The sequence below is a fragment of the Malus sylvestris genome, chromosome 13 (assembly GCF_916048215.2).
Source record: "Malus sylvestris chromosome 13, drMalSylv7.2, whole genome shotgun sequence".
NCBI classification, from domain to species: Eukaryota; Viridiplantae; Streptophyta; class Magnoliopsida; order Rosales; family Rosaceae; genus Malus; species Malus sylvestris.
The window spans coordinates 22,389,636-22,408,543 of NC_062272.1; the positions used below are offsets into that span (position 1 = coordinate 22,389,636).

Below are 18,908 nucleotides of genomic sequence, written 5' to 3' on the forward strand. Positions count from 1 at the left end.
CAAACAAGTTTCTGTGACCAATACAGCATGGGAGAGGACGCAGTATCCACCACAAAGCCAGCAATAAGGAGCATGCCTCCAACTACAAACTTGACAGCAGAAACTAATATACCACAAATGATTATCCGAGCCAGTTCTGGTGTCCCAATATCATTCCTTCAATAATTGATACCTAATTAGTACAAGACTCCCCAGCAGGATATTATGCTCACATATATAAATGTAGAGTTGATGTTTAAATAGTCTTAAGGCTCCACAACAACAGGATGTTTTTGCCAGAAATTATACCGAGGAAATTATTTATATGTACGTAGCATCAACTTCCCAACAATTTAGGCTTCTTGTGAAAGTAGAAAAGCTAACAGTTTCATCTGTTAATTTAAGAAGGTACTTTTCAAGCCAATGAAACTATAAAGAAAAAATCAATTTGTGATATTAAGGTTTCATAGCAGGTTTACGAAGCATAGAAGGGAAACTGCAGTAAACAGAAAACAAAACAGACTTGAGAGGAATTAGTTTTGACTGCAGATCAGTTTCAGCGTGAGGGAATGAGAAGGAATAGTAGTTGGATTGCTCTTACCTTTGTTTCACACTCCTCGGAGTTTTCTTTCAGTCTGAATGAATGTAGCATTTTCATTTTAGCTTTTGATAAGTTCATAACAATGGTAAGTCATCCATCAGCAATATCCAACTTCATCTCAGCCTGAACACGGAGATCCTACACAAGATCCATGAGACTAGGAATGCATTTTGCTTACCTAAAATGAACATAATAAGAAAGTTCAGATACGTACCCATTCCAGAATGCAGGACAATGCATATCTGAGCTGCATTTATCACTTTGTTACATACATGCACTAATTGAACCAATAGAATGCAAACTGGAACTGATAGACATAGCATTATCAGCGACAATAATCCTTTCCTAACAATCAGTCAAACATGCACAATATGCAGGTCGCTAGTCAGTAATTCCAAAAGATCTGATTCCCCCGGTATGTTTTTTTCAAATATACTGAAATTAACTTCCTATAAGTCCATTCCCTTTGCCTCTGGAACTCCAAAAATGCCTCTGAGCTTGCATGAAAGTCTCCTTTTCCCAAAACTTCAAACACAAATGGATCCGTTAATACCAATGGGGAATCATCCAGATTCATTTTATTGAGGGAAAAATACAAATTCCGTCCTAGTCTTCTATCCAAGTATGCATCAACAACACAGCCGCAATGTTGAATGGTAATCTTGCTTCTAGAAAAGTGGCCGTTGAAAATGCTAGACAATTCTAGCATGAGAATGGCATGTGTTCATTGTGTCCATAAGCAAAGTCCATGGTGGTGGGCTACTTTAGTAGAGTCATGAATAATGGCTAGGATGATTTCACACTTGGTATTCACACTTTGTATGGTTGGTTATACTTGCCTATAAATAGAGTATGTTGTTATGTTTAAGTATTGAAGTAAGAAAAGAGAAAGAAGAAGAAGTAAGAGAGACAAGAAGGCTCTCTCCCTAAAAAAAAGGGAATTAGTAGAAGAAGCATCCATAGCTTCTAAGAGTGTTTGAGTGATTCCTCTTGTATTAGTTTGTGTGAGAATAAAAGTTTTTTTGGTGTTATACCTTGAGTGTTCTTTTTCTCTTGCCTATCAATTTCCGCTGCGTTACATTCTTCTTTGGAGATAAACATCTCCAAAGTAGTGAAGTCTCTTTAAACCCCAACACGCAAGTCACAAGATCAGGAACAACTTTCTCATGTGTCATGTGTTCAAGGCTAAGATGGAGAGCCCACAGTAGAGACATCTTTGACAAGGCCAGAGCATGGATATTAAATGTAGTAAGATTGGGGCGGAAACCAGCTTCCACCATTCTCAAAAATTCTCTTTGTAAGCTTTTCATCTTAAAATTCGCAGCATATGATAACAACAAAAGGTTCCACAGAAGATTTCCCAAGTTTCTTCTACCTAGACCTTGTTGGTATTGAAAAGTTTACTAACTCAATACCAAAATATGTGGGTGATAAGTTTACAAACTCTATCACACCTCTCACTTTGCACTCTCAATAAAATTGGACAAAGAAATAGAGAAAGGAGGGAAGCTACAAGCTTTGGCAAACAATGCACTTTGATGTATTTAAAAGAGTTTACAAACACACTTCTGAAAATGGAATAACAAATCAGATTCATGTTTCTAAAACCTTACGGGCTGCTTATTTATACAAGCAGAAAATGAAAACCACTCAAGTGCTTTTAATAAACTAAACACAACAACACACACAAACAGCTCATATGAACTTTGGACAGTCTAGCACACATATGCAGCTATCTTTCCAGCTTGCAATCAACATAGTTTCGGCTAGCACACCACATGGCAGCACACAGCTGCTGTCTTTCAACACACTTTCAATTGGCACATGGAGAAAACTTTAGTCTTTGCAGTTGCAGCAAGTGTGAATACAACCTGTAAAGAAACTAACAGCTAGGAGCTGCCATTTACAACTAGGAGCTCCCATTTACAACCTGTTTTGATTTGAATTTCCAACACACCTCCTCAAATCAAAACGCCTTCATTCCTAGCATTTCACGTAGCAGCCGGAATGATTCAACTGGTAGTGGCTTAATGAAGATGTCTGCCACTTGTTCCTTCGTGTGACAATAGACAAGTTCGATTGTCTTTTGCTTTACATGGTCCCTTAGAAAATGGAACCTGGTATCAATGTGCTTGCTCCTTCCATGTTGAACAGGATTCTTTGCAAGCTTGATTGCAGACATGTTATCCACATGAATCACAGTCGATTCCACTTGTGGATGACACACTGACTTCAATAGATTTCTTAACCAAATTGCCTCACACACTGTTGAGGCTACAGCAACATACTCGGCTTCACATGATGACAAAGCAATAATTGATTGCTTCTTTGAAGTCCATGAGAAAGCTGTTGATCCTAGAAAAAACACATAGCCAGTTGTGCTTTTCCTTTCATCTTGGTCACTTCCCCAGTCACTATCTGAATAACCAAATAATTTTGCATCTTCACCAAAATTATAAAACAGACCATAGTTTAGAGTACCTCTTATGTACCTCAAGATTCTCTTGACAGCCAGCCAATGAGACTCCCTTGGTGTTTCCATGTACCGACTCACGAGTCCAACTCCATAAACTATATCAGGTCTTGTGATTGTAAGCTACCTTAGACTTCCAACCAAGCTTTTGTACACGGTTGAGTTTACAAACTCACCTTCTCCTTCCTTAGACAGCTTCAATCCAGTTGCAACTGGAGTGTTGACAATATTGCACTTATCCATATTGAATTTATCCAATATATCTCTCATGTACTTTTCTTGAGAGATGTAGATACCGTCACTTTGTTGCTTCACCTCTATGCCAAGAAAGTATGACATTAATCCATTGTCAGTCATCTCAAATTCACTGAACATGGATTGCTTGAACTCACAGAACATTGCTTCATTGTTTCCTATAAACAACAAGTCATCTACATAGAGATAAATAATTAAGAACTCCCCTTTTGCACCATTCTTCATGTAAACTGAATGCTCGTATGGACATTTCTGAAATCCATTTTGGTGAAGGTAGTTGTCAATCCTTGAGTTCCAAGCTCGTGGTGCTTGCTTGAGGCCATACAAAGCCTTCTTCAAACGACACACCTTATCTTATTTTCCTTGTACTTGAAAGCCTTCTGGTTGTTCCACGTACACTTCTTCCTCAAGAACTCTATTAAGGAAGGCTGACTTGACATCTAGTTGATAAATTTTCCATTTATGATGAGCGGCAAGAGAGATTAGCAATCTTACCGTGTCAAGTCTTGCAACTGGAGCATAGACTTCATCATAGTCCACTCCGTACTTCTGTTTGTAGCCCTTTGCTACAAGCCTTGATTTGTATCGATCCACACTCCCATCTGCAGTGCGTTTGATCTTGTAAACCCACTTGACACCAATAGCCTTCTGATTTGGTGGGAGCTTTGTCAACTCCCAAGTGTCATTCTTCTCGATAGCATGGATTTCTTCCTCCGTGGCTATTTTCCAACGATCTTCTTCCACAGCTTCATTGAATGAGAGAGGCTCGTGGTCTGCATACAAGCAGAAAAGGTTGGTTTCTTCTTCTTCTTCTTGTCCATATATCTCGGTAAGACTTTTTAGCCTCACTGGAGTTGAGGAGCTGCTTTCTTCACTAGATGTAAGACCACTCCTTGCAGTTCTGTGCAATGGAGTTGTTTTGGTTGTTTGAGTAGGTTGTTGCTCAACAGGTGGTACAACTTCTGGTTCTTCAAAATCAATGGAGACGATCTTCCCTTTATTGACTTCTTTGTTGTTCCTCTTCCATGCCTCTTCCTCACTGAAGATGACATCTCTACTAACCACTATTTTGCCAGTTAGTGGGTTGTACAGCTTGTATGCCTTGGACTCTTCACTATAGCCCACAAACACACACTTTTCACCTCGATCATCGAGCTTTCTCCTCTTGGCTTCTGGAACCTGAGCATATGCAACACACCCAAAAACTCTTAAGTGTGCAACATTCGGCTTATATCCACTCCAAGCCTCTTGTGGTGTCATCTTCTTAACACTCTTTGTTGGACATTGATTCAACAAATAAATCGAACAAGCTACAGCTTCTGCCCACAATTCTTTTCCTTAAGCATGGATCTTGTCATGTCAATGATGGTTCGATTCTTTCTTTCGGCTATCCCATTTTACAGTGGTGTATAGGTAGCAGTCAGTTGATGCCTAATTCCTTGCTCCTTGCAGTATGCTTGGAAAGCATTGGAGGTGTACTCTCCACCTCTATCTGATCTCACAACCACAAGCTTGTGGTTGCTTTCAGCCTCTGTGAGTGCCTTGAACTCCTTAAAGATTTTTAGGGCAGCCGACTTCTCCTTGAGAAAATAAACCCAAGTTTTCCTACTGAAATCATCAATGAAAGTAATAAAATACCTATTACCTCCATAAGACATATGATCCAATGGACCACATATATCCTTGTGTACCATCTGCAGTGGTGCCTTTGCTCTCCATGTATCACCAACAGGGAATGATAGTCGTGCTTGCTTGCCAAGCACACAACCTTCACATACTTGGCGTGTGGCTTCAATCTGGGGTAGACCACGAACCATTCCTCCACTTGACAGCAACTTTAGGCCATTGAAATGAAGATGGCCATATCGAAGATGCCATTTCCATGACTCATCTTCCATTACACCAATGTTGCAACTCCCAATCTTTGTGTTCAACTTCAACGGGAACATTCGGTTTTTTGACATTTGAACACGTGCAATAAGCTTTCTCCTTGCATTCCTGAGAGTGATAAACATATCCTCCATATGTATAACATACCCTTTCTGGAACAGTTGACCAATGCTCAGAATGTTGCTCTTCATACCTGGTATGTAGTAGGTATCGGAGATGTATTCTTCTTTACCATCCTTCTGGATGATTTTGATCTTTCCTTTGCCTTCAACTGGCAACTTTGAGGAGTCACCAAGACTCACAGATCCATAAGGCCCATCTTTGAGTTCGGCAAAAAACTCTTTCTTTCCACACATGTGGTTGCTTGCACCAGAGTCTAAATACCAAACATCTTGTTGGCTACTGATATCATGGTGTGCTAGTAAGACTGTAAGTTCCTCACCAGCATTTCCATTTGATTCTGCCATGTTGACATGCTCACCATTTTTATATGAACATTCATTTGCATAATGTCCATATTGCTTGCAAGTGTGACATTGGATATGCGCCTTTCCTCGGGTAGATCTCCACTCTTGAGATTGACCTCGGTTTTGTTCATAGCCTCGACCTCTTCCTTGGGCTCGTCCTCGGCTACGGTTGGATGAACTCCCACGACGTGAGTGCCCACGACCTTTATTTGGTTTGTCAATATTCAACTTTGACTCCAAAGCTTGCTCTAGCGTTGTGGGGCTTGCATTCTTCTGAATGCGTTGCTCGTGAACTAGGAGGGATCCTAGTAGCTCCTCTGCACTCACGCCTCCAAATCCTTGGATTCCTCCATGGCAGTCACCACATGCTCAAACTTAGATGTGAGTGACCGGAGTATCTTCTCCACAACTCGTACTTCATCGAGTCTCTCCCCATTTCTCCTCATCTGATTTACTATCACAATGAGCCTTAAGTGATAGTCGGAGATGCTCTCCCCTTCATTCATGTGAGCAGTTTCAAAATCTGCTCGAAGTGACTGTAATCTCACTTTCTTGACTCGATCTACTCCTTTGTAGATTGTACTGAGTGTGTCCCATACTTGCTTGCTCGTTGTTGCTTCTGCAACCTTCTCGAACGTTGAATATTCTAATCCTTGATAGAGAAGATACAACGCCTTCTGGTCCTTCTTTCGTAAATCCCTGAGAGTGTTCCTTTGATCTGCAGTATATGTGGCTTCTTGCTCGGTAGTAGGTACAACATACCCACTACTGACAACTTCCCATAGCTCTTGTGATCCAAACAATGCTTTGAATTGGATGCACCATCTTTCATAATTTTCTTTCTTCAATGTGGGAACTTGGAGTTGCACTAAGTTGGATGCCATAACTGCTGCACCTGCCAGAATGGTATTCTGGCTCTGATACCAATTGTTGGTATTGAAAAGTTTACTAACTCAATACCAAAATATGTGGGTGATAAGTTTACAAACTCTATCACACCTCTCACTTTGCACTCTCAATAAAATTGGACAAAGAAATAGAGAAAGGAGGGAAGCTACAAGCTTTGGCAAACAATGCACTTTGATGTATTTAAAAGAGTTTACAAACACACTTCTGAAAATGGAATAACAAATCAGATTCATGTTTCTAAAACCTTACGGGCTGCTTATTTATACAAGCAGAAAATGAAGACAACTCAAATGCTTTTAATAAACTAAACACAACAACACACACAAACAGCTCATATGAACTTTGGACAGTCTAGCACACATATGCAGTTATCTTTCCAGCTTGCAATCAACATAGTTTCGGCTAGCACACCACATGGCAGCACACAGCTGCTATCTTTCAACACACTTTCAGCTGGCACATGGAGAAAACTTTAGTCTTTGCAGTTGCAGCAAGTGTGAATACAACCTGTAAACAAACTAACAGCTAGCAGCTGCCATTTACAACCTGTTTTGATTTGAATTTCCAACAGACCTACAACCTTCAGGAACTCAGCTAATTCGTAAAACTTGTTGTGTTTCAGATACGCAAATGACATTGCCTAGATTCCCTCTTCCTCTATCAGAAACCTAGACCTTTTTAAGGCGGTCATAAGCAGTCTCCATCTCAGTAAGGGAACCAAAAATGCTATAGTATCTGATAAAGGCATTTCCAGTGGCAGAGTCCACCGGGAAACCCATTGAAATCATTTCTTTCAATGCACCTTCCATCAATTCAAGCTGGCCTCCCTTCCCAAAACAAGAGATAGCTAGCGAGTAAACCTCCGAAAACAAACTCAAATACCTAGCCCTCATCTGGCCCAAAATTTCATTCACTTTTTCAAAACATCCCGCATTTCCATAAACATCAAATAACTGCGAAACAACCTGAATACTAGGCACAAAAGAAATATATAACATTTCGTTCCACACTGCTTCCGCTTGAGGAAAAAGGCCATTGTTGGCATGGAATAGCATCAAAGCAGATAGGGTGGAGTTGCTGGGCAAAAGACCATCTGATTTCATTTCGAGTAAAAGCTCCTGAGCTACATGAGGCAACTTTTGTCTACTTAAACTCCGAATTATCCGCACGCAATCTACATAAGTAGCTTGGCCATTAAAACACTCATCCCGCTTCCATTTCCGGATTATCTGTTGTAAGCACAGCCCAAATAAAAGGATATCTCTTTGCACAAAAGTGACAGTATTTTCTTCGGATAATCAAACACTAGATCAAGAAATTCATAAAATTCATAAACCTGCTAAAACAAATTACGGGCACTTGTTGAATCAAAATTTGATTAAAAAATACAAGTCCCAATTCTACAAATACGGTAAAATGTTCATGAGATAGAGAGAGAGAGAGAGAGAGAGAGAGAGAGAGAGGGAGAGAGAGACCGACCTTGCGTGCTAAGGCTCGATTTTGTGAATGGGATTGATGGCAGAAAATAGAAAGGCGTTTTGGTGCCAATGTGCAACCTTTAATGATTTCAGTTAAAACTAGCAAATAAGTCCGCGCTCTGCTGCGGGTTTGAAACTGTAACCAAAATTTAACACTCATTTTTAAATTATTTAAAAATAAATGAAAGCAACTGAATCCACATGATATTCAAATTTTGAGATGTATTAGATATCAATTGTTGTATGTGTCTTTGTGCTTGTCAATGTATCAGATATCAATTGTTGTCTGTGTCTTTGTGCTTCTCATTGTAAGTTCTTTTTGCTAATTACTCTGAATTTTTGTAGTTTGAAATTTGCAATGATCAACAAACATGGGAAATGCCTATGTGATTTTCCATGAACTAATGAATGGTTTGCAATTAATTTCACTGATGCATATTCATAATTTGGAATTAGGAATAACAGTTAAACAGGGCCTTGAATTACATCATCAACCAATATTTTCTCCTTTTGCTTTCTGTGAATTTTTTGGTTGCTTGCTGCAAATGAATGGATTTGGAACTTTGAATTAACAAATTAAGCAATTCAAGCATATTGCATACACTTAAAAGGCTTAAGAGTAGATATAAGATTAATTAATATTAAATCAAAATAAATAGATGTAGCTATGTATATTTTCAGCAATTTCAGTCCTTCACTCCCATCATAGGACTTAAATCACATTTAAAAATAAGAAGTACACAAAGAAAGTTGTACTTTTAACTTCGTTTACAAAAAGCTTTGTATACAACTATGTATTCCACACGAATTTGTGTAAAAGGACTTGCCTCGGGGATGAAGTACTCTGTCTTCTTACACACACCTATGCCAAAATCTCTATCAGGAAACTTTTCCAACCCTGTAGAAGCCAATATATGAAGGAAATCATTCAATGCAATTGTATTAACCTTATTTTAAGGATATGAAAATGAATTTTTTTTCACTAATAATACAATATGTACAACCATTACCCAATTTCAAAATTCATTTCAACTCCCAAAATTACACAAAATGTACTAAAATTTCAAGCAAAGAGAACGAACCAAGATTCACAATTCATTTCAATTCCCAAACATGCTCACAGATTAATGAACTCTCACTGAAACAACAAAGAACCAATGAAATTTTGTGTAACTTAAGAGGAAAAATTCTTACCTTCAACTAAGTAGATCTCTAATAGTTCGGTTACTTTTTCGTACGTACTATTATTATAGCTAGATTAGCAGTCATGTTCTCCTAGACCTCGGGTTTACAGAAATCATGGCCACCCACCGTTTGATCTTAATCCAACGGTAGTAAGTCCACGTACTGATGGCACACTACATTCTTTCTTCCAAAATTTTGAGCCTGCTAGAGTGACTCGAATAAGAGAAACCCTCCAAGTCTGAGAGTACCACAAAATTAGCATCAGGTTTTTCCAGCTTCCGTTTTAACGTCACTCTGCCACAGAAAGTAGCTAGTGAATGGAGCTGAAGCGCACAAGCAACGTGTACTAGCAGCAAAACAAAAGGCCAACCCTAAACCCTACAATAGGCGGGACTTGCATTGGAAGCAACTGCGGCAGCAAGCCTCAAGGGGCAACAATTTTGGCTGCTGACTAAGCAGTTGAGATGTTTTCTTAGATTAAGCTGCAACCATCCGTAAATTCAGGTTTCAAATCCAACAATGCTCAGTTCATATCTTAGCTGCTGTTTTATTTATGATTTCTCTTGCTTTTCTCTAATTTTTAGTTAACCTAGCTTGTTTCAACAAGATTTAGAACGGCCTTCTATTTGTTTTAATTTGTTTAAATTTTCGTGAAGGCTAGTTACTAGATGGCCACCTCTTTAACATATATATAGTCGTTTGTATATGTATATAGGAAAAATTAGTATCCGGTCCCTAGTTCTTACTGTTCATTGACTAAGACCTTATTAGTTCTCAAATTTTGATTCAAGTCCCTATCATTAATGTGATAATGAATTTACATGTTTATTATATAATTTTTTAATATAAAAATTAATAATTAATTTAGGATTTAATACTCACACCTCTATTAAACTTCTAATTAATTTTCAATTCAAAAATTTCCAAAATAATAAAAAATTAAATTAAATTAAGTTTGTACCTATTACTTTTTATATATATATAAAAAGATTCTCAATTTTTTAATCTTAAATGTACCCATTCATATAATTTTTCAATTTTTTTTAATCTTAAATGTACCCATTCTCAAATATATCAATTTGTTATATGTAAAATGTACCCTTTTTTTAATATAAAATCCATTCAAAATTTATAATCCATGTTTAAACTTATATGGGTACATTCTTTTTCGTTGATTTTGAGAATGTATCCATGTTTTGGTACAATAACTTTTTTTGTTAATTTTGGTTAATGTACCCATACATATATGTATACACACACACACAATATAATAGAGAGTATAATTTATATTTTATTATTTTTAATCCCATAAAATATGGGTTTTTATTTAAAATCTCATTAATATAAACAATTACAAACTTCAATTTTTAATTTTTAATTTAAAAAATATAGTAACTTACATTATTACATTAATGTCAGGGACCTCAATCAAAAACTAAAAACTAACAAGGTTTCAATCAAATAATATTGATAGCTAAGGACCGTATCCAAAGTGTCCCATGTATATATATGTACATCTATATATGTGTTTGTGTGTGTGTGTGTGTGTGTGTGTGTGTGTGCATTGTTACGATTCGCTAACTTTTCTTTTGGAGACAAACGACTCAGACTCGTCTAGATTTTTTGGGGGCAAGTAAATTTTGCTAATTTAGGAATAACAAGTATGTGGAAGTTACAACTACATGCTCCAATGCAACGAAGGAGTATTTGGGGAGGCATAAAGACAAGGTGGTTAGGGAATTTGGTTATACTATCGTTCCCTCCACACATTCTTATCTCCCTAGCTCTAGAATATTTAAGAGAGAGAGAGAGAGAGAGAGAGAGGGAGAGAGTTGATGAGAATATAGCACAGCTTCAGTGCCAAGGAGAGCGTATGACGGTGGTTCTCCGTCGGGGATTTGTTTCGTTCAGAGCCAGAGACATTTTTACGTACGCATGCAGGTTAGAGTTTGATGGAGAGTTGAATTAATTCACAGAAGGTGAGAAATGGGTAGAGGTCAAACACAAAAGAAGGCGGGGGAGGTGGTGGCTGTAGCAATAGACAATGACAAGGGCAGCCAACATGCTCTCAAATGGACTATTGATAGTCTTGTCACTAGAGGTCAAGCTCTCACGCTGCTCCATGTCAGGTCGGCCGAGTCCTATTGCAAAAAGGATTGATCTAGATAATAGCGAATGGGCTAAGTCTTAGTATGATAAGGAGTCTTATTGGAATAAGGATGTCGGGATTTGAGTAGTGAATGTGGCAGGGCAAAGAGCTTGGTTTAGGGTTCTAGTGGAGGTAGGATTGGCTGAGACTTGGTTAGATTAGGATAAAGAATCCTAATCCGAGTATAGTCTTAGTTCGGTCATGATGAGATTGGCTACTATAAATAAGAAGGGGGTGCATCATTCGAGCTCCTCCAACTGAACACACAATTGCCCTGCTCAAGCTCTCGCTATATGCGAAACCTTTCAACAACCTTGAGATTCTTTTTATTTTTCGTCGACACATCTTCAGTTTAGATAAACAGCATTGTTGCCGTATAATCAACCGACCGGGAAGCACCTTCAGTTTGGATAAACAGCATTGCGACGAGGCCGACTGGTTATCTATCCAAGTCTCAGTCGAGAAGGATTTTCGAGTCATTATTGGCAGAGATCATCTCATTAGCCTTCTCGGCGAAGTGAGATGTTATGGGTTACTACATTCGGCACGTTGAAAGCCGAATTTGATATTGAACTTCGTAGAACTAGCAGTCTTATCTTCAGGCTCTAGAACCCGAACTCGGCCGTCGAGTTAGTATGCCTCGCACACAACTGAATGACGTAATTAGCTTATTAATTACTCGGGCTGCGCGCCACGTAAGCTTGGTAGTTTTTAGGGTTAACAGTTATTCATAACAACACTGGCAAGTGGCACGACAAAACTTTAACTTGCTGTCAAGGTGGTTATATTATCAATCTTTTTGGTTTTTAAAATTAAATATTACATTAAATAATTTAAATATATATTTTGGTTTGTAACCGATCCTTTCATGTTCAGGTCGGTTTTTTTATTTGGAAAACTAACCAAAAACCCCTGAAAAGTTTCCTTTTAATCATAAGGACAAAAGTTTTCAGAAATACCAAGGCTACCCTTCACACATCCGTACAAAATTGGCCAAGCTTTTAGTCAAGTTCACATGCTGGGGCTGACATTTTCAGAAAATATTTGCATACAAAAGCTAAGGTGGCAAACATCACAGCAACCAAGACAACATGAATTCACATGTCTTTCAGACAGCTTTCAGAAACAGTGCTGACAGCTTTCAGAAACAGTGTGTTGTCACTATCCAAAAAGTTGTAAATATTGAAAAGTTATTTTGTTTTGTTTAGGAATCAACTTTTGTATATAAGGGAGCCTTTCCTCCCATACAGAAGACGCCTCTCTCAACACCTGAAAACAACATATTCACTTCATACACTCAAGCATTCGTAGCCTTCATAGCATCCTTGTAAACACTTCTTTGTAATCACTTTCTTGTAAACAACGATCTCTGTAAACATTCCATATATCAATAAAAGATCAAGGGTACATATTCAAGCAATCTCTAAGTCTTAAGTAAGTTTTCTTTTCCTTCTTTAGTGTGTTTGTTTAATTAGACTTCTAGTCCAAAACAGGGAAACACTATTGTGGTTATATTATTAACCTGCTAAACTGACGATCATACTTTATTCGAGCACTCTGTTATAGTTGAATGTTTGCCATACAAATAACTGGACATTAACCAGGGTACCTCTGAGTTCAGCCGTTAAGGCCTTATACTTGTACTGTGAGTGGCCGTCATGCTGAAACATGTCGAGTTCCATGTGCAAGGTTCTATGTCTAGTTGTTATAATGGTCATCCGACTATTTAACTGAGCATGCGTTTCGAATTTGGTATCAGAGCCTAGTTTAGCATTTTAATAGTATAATTATAATAGTAAAGTACCTTGAGGATAGAAGTCATTGATACAACTGATATCATATTTGTTTATTGTATATGAACAACAGATATTATTATCCCTGTAGACCCTGTTAACCACAATTACCAGGTATTTATTGTCCCAGACATCCAACTATAACTAGCATGAAGAGAAGATTAGCATACATATCCAAAAGAATTATTAGTACTTTGAAGAAGCAAAAGTTTTATCTTGGATATCTTGAACATCATTCATTTATTCGTAAATATAATAACACAGAAGTGCAGCATAAAGTTTTGGAAGCAAAAAGAACAACAGATCAAGTTTTAGAGACATTGAGAGAAGAAAGAGAGTTTTTAAGAAACCAGTTAGCCGTAACCTTAGAGAAAGGTAGACTGTAGTTTATGATAGATTATCTTAATTTAGAAATTAGTGAACCTCAAAAAAGAAAAATAACTTTAGACCAAAATAGTTTAGTTTGTTATTTTCCATCAAGAAAGTATAATCATATTTTGCACAGTGAAGAAAATTCACAAGCTAATACCATTGTAGATCTTATTATTAGTCAGGCAGATAATATAAAATTAGAAAATAATAAGCATAATCATTTGTTAAACCAGTTGTTAGAACATTTTCAGAAAAATTCCATAAAAATAATTAGACAAAATTTAGACTATATTACATCTCAGTTATAAGATAATAATAGAAATATTCAAAGGTTTCCTAGCAAAAGAGAGATAAAAGAGCTTGTTGATCTTATAGATAGTAAGTCGAAGCAAGTAGAACTTAGATCATTAGAAATAGTTGAACAGCTAAAATTAGAAGTTCAAAAAATTCAATTAGTACAAAAAGAGTTAAGTGAACAAGTAGATAAGTTGCATAATAAAATAGATAAATTATTAGTTTAATGACAGATTCTAGAACTAGCAGAAAATATATTCAAGCTTTGAAAGAAATTAGTAAATTAGATAAAGAACCAGTAGGATTAACAGATTTTTCAACACAAGTATCTAGTAGTAATATTCCCATTAGGCAAAATAATTTGATTATCCAATTAGTTTTAAGTTTAGCTGAAAAATTAGATCAAGTTGAAGAACAAATAGCAGAAATAAACCAAGTTTTACATAACGCATCTTCATCACTTCCACCATCCTTGCTAGATAAATTAGAAAATTTAACTTTGAGTGCAAGTAATAATAGAAGACCTAAGCTAAATCCTTTTGATAATAGAAAATGGCACTCTTTAGGAAAAAAAAAGAAAAAAAGTAGTTAGAGCAGAAGATATTTATCCAAATGAAGAATAAGCACAAGAATTTATTCGAAGAGGTTATGAGAGAACACAGAAAAATAAATATAACTTGTATCAATTAGGTTTATTTGAAAACAGAAATAGAATTGTAAGCAGCGTCAGTCAACATGAAGTTAGTTGTATTGATAAAGAAGTCGCACTTAATCTAATTAGTAAAGAAGCAGTTACTCATTTGAGAAAGTCACATTTTAGTCAGATTCACATAGGAACAATATTAATTGGAATAGCAGGATTAACCAGAGTACAAGTAGGTATAAAAGCTTTAGTATACATATATGATGATAGATGGGATAATCACAAACAAGCATCAATAGCAACAACTGAAGTAGACTTAAGTTCAAACTTAGCAGTTATAGGTTGTATTCCAAATTATGTTATGACAATTAATGAATTTAGTAAATATATTAAAGTGAGCATAAAAACAAAAAATTATAATATCAAAGGAGAGTATAAAAATTTGTGTATTAGCTTAATGTATATAGGTAAAGTGTCTGATAGATATAATCATAAGTTTAATTTAGAGTTTCAAATTTTAGTTCAAACATTTGGCAGTAAACATGTAAATATGATAGAAGCAAAACCCGTAGATAATAGTTTTTTAAAAGGAACTTAGTGGACATTGCCTAATTTACAAGTAGCACCAAATAGACAACCAGATAAAGTACAAATATATGAAACTAGTACTGGTCAAGCAACAATTAGGTTTAGTAATTATAAGCAACTAGAAAAAATAGAAGAGGATGAGAGTGAAATTGAAAATGAGAGTATACATATGATTTTTGATAATTTAGATATTAATTTAGTTGAACAAAATTTTGATCATATTGTAGATAAACTTATAGAAGATATTGATCATTTAGATGAAGAACAATATTTGAAAAAATATAAGACATGTGATTTAGGACTACATAAAATTTCAGACGAAGAAATGAAAATTTTAATCTTAGAAATAGGAGTAGAACACATTTTAGGATCAAAAGAATATAATAATTTATTAGAATTGAAAGCAAAATGTAATCCAGCAGAAGAAAGTAGTACATAAGGAGTAGAAAATTCAGGACACGCAAGCAAAACCAATCAACAATTTTTGAGACCAACAAATGAACAATATAATGAAAAAGCAAAAGTAGACTATATGGAAGAAAGTATGATAAAACCTAGAAAAAATAGGATTCCATATTTGAGAGGGTTAGAACAAATTAATATAGCTGGTAATATATTAAATTTAGATAATGTAGATCCACAAGATTGGGAAAGAACGATTGAGAGATGTGAAAAAGGCTGCTTACATGTAGCATTAATGTTAGATTTTAGTAATTCACAAAATATGTTAGATTACTTTGAGCATACTTTGGATGGTTTAGTTTGTTATTATTTCCAATCATGGAAAGTTCAAAATCCAGAACAGCATCAGGCAGCTAAAACACATTTTAATATTGATGGTTTTGTTACTTTGATTAAACAAGAGTTTTTAGATCATAATAGGTTAGATGACAGAAGTGAACAAGAACAAATAAGAGCAATCGGAAATTTAGAACAATTACAAATTTGCGATTTACAGTATATAGCTGAGTATACCACAGATTTCTTTAAATATTTAGGAAGAACAGGTAGAATTAGTGATATTAATTTATTAGATACTTATATGACAAAAATAAAAGGAGCAATAGGTGAAAAGATTTGGAATGAATGGCAAAATCATCCGAAGAAAAATGATATTGCTATAGGACCTAGAATCCAACATGTCTATGATATACTTAGACAAGAGTATAGCCAAATAAAAGCTAAGAGACTAATTAGGAAACAATTTTACATGTGTTGTAAAAATATAGATTTACCACAACAGTATGGTTGCCATAAGAAAATATACAAAAAGAAATATAAGTCGTATAAACCCTACAAACAACATAAGAATTTCAGCATAAGACCTTCAAGAACATATAGGAAAAGAAAATATATTCCAAAACAATTTAGAAAAAGAAGTGGCAGACCTTGGATTAGAAAATATAAAGCACCGAAAGATAAGAGTAATTGTAAATGTTATTCATGTGGAGAAATTGGACATATTAGACCTAAATGTCCAAAATTAGGTAAACAGTCGAAAGAAAAAAGTACATTTGATGGAGTTGTTTAAGTTAGAAGAAGATGAGGATATTCAGTCAATATACAGTTTAGATAATTTAAGTGATAATGAGAGTATTTATAGTATAGAGAGTATTAACATGATAGATTCAGACTCAGAAGATTCAAGTAACACAAATAGTGATCTAGAAGAGTATATGTGTGCATTCATAGAAGAACAGCATGAATAAGAATATAAATAAATCAATTTAGGTTGGCCAGAAAAATGTCATAAGTGTAGTAAATTAGTTGCAAATAAATACTACAATACATACTCAATATTATGTGAAAAATGTTACAGTAATAGGTTATTAGAAGTTAATTCAGCAGAATCACAAGAAAATACTGAAATATTAGGAAAAGCTTTTTGAAAAGCTTGCAAGGTTTTTTTATTTATGAACCCTAACATAACATTTTTCAAAAGAGGCATTACAATAACTGACCAAAGTAATACTGTAGAAGAATATAAAAACATAAGTATAGAAGAGCCTAGTGGCCAAGATAGTTATCATTTAGAAAACTCAAAATAAAATGATGAGCATAATAACGTAGAAGAGTTTGATGAAGACATTTTTGAACATGAATACCCGATTTTAGAAGAAGGAACCTGTAAAGAAATATTACAGTTAGATAGACCAAAGAGTTTAGAAGAATTGTTACAATTAGCAGAACAAACTAGGATTATAGGAGAAGACCCACAGTTACATTGGAGTAAAATACTAGCAAAATTAGATATAATTAACCCAGATTTAACCATTAAGACGGCTGATATGCCTTGTAGTCTAATAGATAAATAAGAGTTTGAGCAGCAAATAAAAGAGTTGTTAAATTTAAAAGTAATTAGACCCTCTAAGTCCAGACATATATCAGCAGCATTTATTGTAAGAAAACATTCAGAACTAAAGAGAGGTAAGGCTATAATAGTTTATAATTACAAGAGATTAAATGATAATACATACGAAGATAGTTATAAATTACCAAATAAGGATGAGCTTATAAATAAAATTCGAGTAAATATTTTAGCAAATTTGATTGTAAGTCATGTTTTTAGCAAATAAGATTAGCAGAAGAATCAATTGAGTGAACAGCTTTTAGTTGTCCAGAAGGACATTTTGAGTGGCTCGTTATGCCATTTGGACTTAAAAATGCTCCATCAATCTTTCAAAGAAAGATGGACCAAATTTTCAAGAAATATGATAATTTTTGTAGTGTTTATGTAAATGATATTTTAGTACATAGTAAAAATAAAAATGAACATAGGAAGCATTTAGAGATAGATTACAAGAATTTATCAATAATGGAATTGTAATTAGCAAAAATAAAATAGCATTAGAAAAGCAAGATATAGAATTTTTAGGAATGTATATTAAGTCAGGTACAATGCAATTACAAGATCATATAGCTAAAAAGGTGTTAGAATTTCGAGACAAATTAGAAGATAAGAAACAGTTACAAGCATTTTTAGGATTACTAAATTATGCAAGAAATTTTATCCCTGATTTAGGAAAAAAGATAGCAGTATTACATAGTAAAACTAGCAAAACAGGACAAAAATATTTTAATAGTGAAGATATTAAATTAGTTCAAAAAATAAAAGAAGAAATTACTAAACTTAAGCCATTAACATTACCATTAGATGATAGTTACAAGATAGTCGAAACAGATGCTTCATCATTAGGATGGGCAGGTACACTATACCAGAAAAAGCATAGGGAGTCTCCAAAGTCTGACGAACAAGTTTGTAGATATTTCTCAAGAAAGTTTAGTGATATACAGTCAAGATTACCATCAACAGATTTAGAAATTCTAGGGATAATTAATTCACTTGAAGCATTTTCTTTATTTTTACATAATGAAGTATTTACGATTAGAACAAATTGTCAAAATATAGTTTCTCATTATAACAAGATACATGCTACTAAACAGGCAGCCCGAAAATGGGTTAATTTTGTTGATTCAATTACAGGAAATGGTTTTAAACCAATTTTTGAACATATAAAACGTAATGACAATACATTAGCTGATATCTTATCAAGATTAATTTGTTGAACAGGTATGGAATATCGTGGACCATCATCAGCAAATAGCATAAGGCTTCAAGGTAGAAGAGTTTCTTTCAATGGCATGATGATGCACCATCAACCTCCACCATTCAATGGATTTCAAAATAGCATGAGCAGACCAGCATCACCACCAGTACCTACGTTAAACTTTAATGGCAATATTGTTGAAGGAATCAGAAATACAACTCTGAGATATAGGTCAAGGGTACCAGAGCTTTCTGATAGGCAGCAGGTTCTCTTAGATACTTTTT

General features: G+C 35.2%; 1 protein-coding gene, 1 long non-coding RNA gene and 1 pseudogene across 3 annotated transcripts in view; 2 read left to right on the top strand and 1 right to left on the bottom strand.

The window, feature by feature from the left end:
• LOC126595556 (probable magnesium transporter NIPA9) overlaps positions 1-18,908 on the top strand; it is an 87,791-nt pseudogene that overhangs the window by 39,745 nt on the left and 29,138 nt on the right.
• Positions 1-18,908, bottom strand: part of LOC126595560 (uncharacterized) — a 47,298-nt gene that overhangs the window by 25,778 nt on the left and 2,612 nt on the right. The gene's annotated exons all lie outside the window — the stretch shown is intronic.
• The window catches only part of LOC126595555 (uncharacterized), a 75,154-nt gene that overhangs the window by 22,978 nt on the left and 33,268 nt on the right, over positions 1-18,908 (top strand). The window lies entirely within an intron of this gene.